The sequence below is a fragment of the Triticum urartu genome, chromosome 7, assembly GCF_003073215.2.
Source record: "Triticum urartu cultivar G1812 chromosome 7, Tu2.1, whole genome shotgun sequence".
NCBI lineage: Eukaryota > Viridiplantae > Streptophyta > Magnoliopsida > Poales > Poaceae > Triticum > Triticum urartu.
Genome location: NC_053028.1, coordinates 709,782,794 through 709,785,256, shown reverse-complemented (window position 1 = coordinate 709,785,256; position 2,463 = coordinate 709,782,794). Strand labels below are relative to the sequence as shown.

The 2,463-nt window shown below is 41.5% G+C and overlaps 1 pseudogene; it reads left to right on the top strand.

The window, feature by feature from the left end:
• LOC125519565 lies at positions 1-1,018 on the top strand (annotated as a pseudogene).
• The last annotated feature ends 1,445 nt before the right edge of the window (positions 1,019-2,463 follow it).

Below are 2,463 nucleotides of genomic sequence, written 5' to 3'. Positions count from 1 at the left end.
GCTGACGATTTGAGGGTGATGTGCGAGCATGGCAAGCCAGGGAAGAAATGTGTTGCATTCCAAGGGATAAGCACTGGGAGGAGGTTCATTGCGTGTGCCGTAGAAGTAAGTTAGTAAATTAGTTGCAATGTGAAACCTTTACTGTGTAGTACAGTTCATCTGTTCTAGGGTTAACTGTTCATGTTCTAGGGTTTACTGTTCATTGCTCATAGTTCCTGTTCATGGTTCATTGATATTGATTTATGTTCATAGTAACTGTTCATGTTAGGAAACATGCTCACAATAATTGTTGTTTAGTTTTTTGAGTTGAATTGATCTAACTGAATCTGCACCTTAACTGTAATCTGAACTTAACTGAAAATGTAACATGTGACAACATGTTTGAACTACTTTATTTTGTATTGCAGGGAGTTAATAACTGTGGATTAGTGCAGTGGGTAGATGAGGACTGGCCAGATCATCTGCAGAATGCACTCCACAAACTGTGGCTTATGTATGAGGATAGCATCCAGGCCAATAAGATGGCATGCCTTGAGCATTCATTTACTGTGCACAATCTAGCACAACAGAAAAAAGAGTTGCAGGAGACTTATGAGAAGCTTGTTGAAGATGTGAACAACCTCTTGGATTCTCAGGATAATCTGCCACATGTAACTGATATGAATGTTGCTGACAGCAGCATGGAAAAGGATGCTGAGATCAAAAAATTGAAGGTAGTTGTTGATCAGTTGAAGTGCATTCATGTTGCTCAAGCCAATGTCATTAGGAATTTGAAGTTCAATCATCTGAAAGAGAAGGAAAAGTGAGCTCTGATAAGAGGACTTTGGAGTTTAGCTTTGCTGACCTGAAGAAAGAGAAGGAGAAGCCGGATTGTTACATTGTTGAGTTGACTAAAGAGAAGGAGAAGTTGAGCATTGAGAAGAGTACTTTGCAGTGTGCTGTTGCTGACCTGAAGAAAGCAGGTGAAAGTAACAAGAGGAAGCTGAAGGAAATCAAGGATATTTGTGGTGAAGAATAAATTGTGTTGTCATATGACCATGTGGGTCATTGTCTTTAGTTACTAGCTTTGAACTATGGCTTGTAATGTGTTAAGTTTGAATCTGTTGAACTAATTTACTTATGAAGCATTGAACTATGGCTTGTAATGTGTGCTAAATTTGAATCTGTTGAACTAAGCTGTGAAGTATGGCATGGCATGTAATGGGTTTAGCTTGGATCATTTAATGAAGATGTTTGTAGTGTTATTTTTATGTTGGTTTTTTTGATGAAAGGTCTGTTTGTAGTTTGGATCCTTCATTTAGTGGTTGGTCGACGCCGAGCCACCCTACGTGACAAATTTGCTTCACTTAGGGGTTGGTCGACGCCGAGACACCCTAAGTGACAAATTTGCTTCACTTAGGGGTTGGTCGACGCCGAGCCACCCTAGGTGACAAATTTGCTTCACTTAGGGGTTGGTCGACGCCGAGCCACCCTAGGTGACAAATTTGCTTCACTTAGGGGTTGGTCGACGCCGAGCCACCCTAAGTGACAAATTTGCTTCACTTAGGAGTTGGTCGACGCCGAGACACCCTAAGTGACAAATTTGCTTCACTTAGGGGTTGGTCGACGCCGAGCCACCCTAAGTGACAACAACAACATCATCATTAATATAAAATCCTAAATAGCTTGATGCAACAAAGTCTAAATGACAGCATCATATTCAACATAATCATTATCATAGTCTACTTGACATCCTCATGCATAAAAGTCTTGATCACAACCATAATTAGGTAACTTACATAGTGCCATCACAAAGTAGCCAAAATAGGCTGAATTAAACTGGTTTGAACATGACAAACTCACAGCTGTTTTGAACATCACAAACTTCAAATTGTTTTCAACATCACCATCATGAAATTACTTCTTCTTGCTGCCCTGGGAACAATTGAACCACTCAGACATTTTATAAGAAGGTTTTCTCAGCCGTCCAGTACCTGAAGCTCTAGGTGGTATGAATGTTTTCTTTGCAGCAGTAGAAGAACTTGGCCTAGAAGCACCAGCAGTAGATGAACTTGGCCTTGTAGCTGCAGCAGTAGATGAACTTGGCCTAGAAGCAGCAACAGTAGATGCAGTTGCTCTCCTAGTAGCAGGAGGAGCTGATGGAGCTGGCCTAGGTGCTGGTGGAGCTGTAGTTCTTTCCTTGGGAACTGCTGGAGCTGATGGAGCTGGCCTAGGTGCTGGTGGAGCTGTAGTTCTTGCCCTGGGTACTGATGGAGCTGCCCTTGGGGCTGATGAAGCTGCATCAACTCTTCTGTTTTCCTGCAGTGTAAACATACAAAGATTAGAACATAGTATAGGAAATATAATCATAAACTGAATTTTTTGAAGTTTGGACAATTAACCTGATGTTGGTTCCTTCTCATTGCAAGGGCTGGCTTAAGATTTTTGTGGCAGCTAGTGTACCTATGCCCACTCAAATTGCAA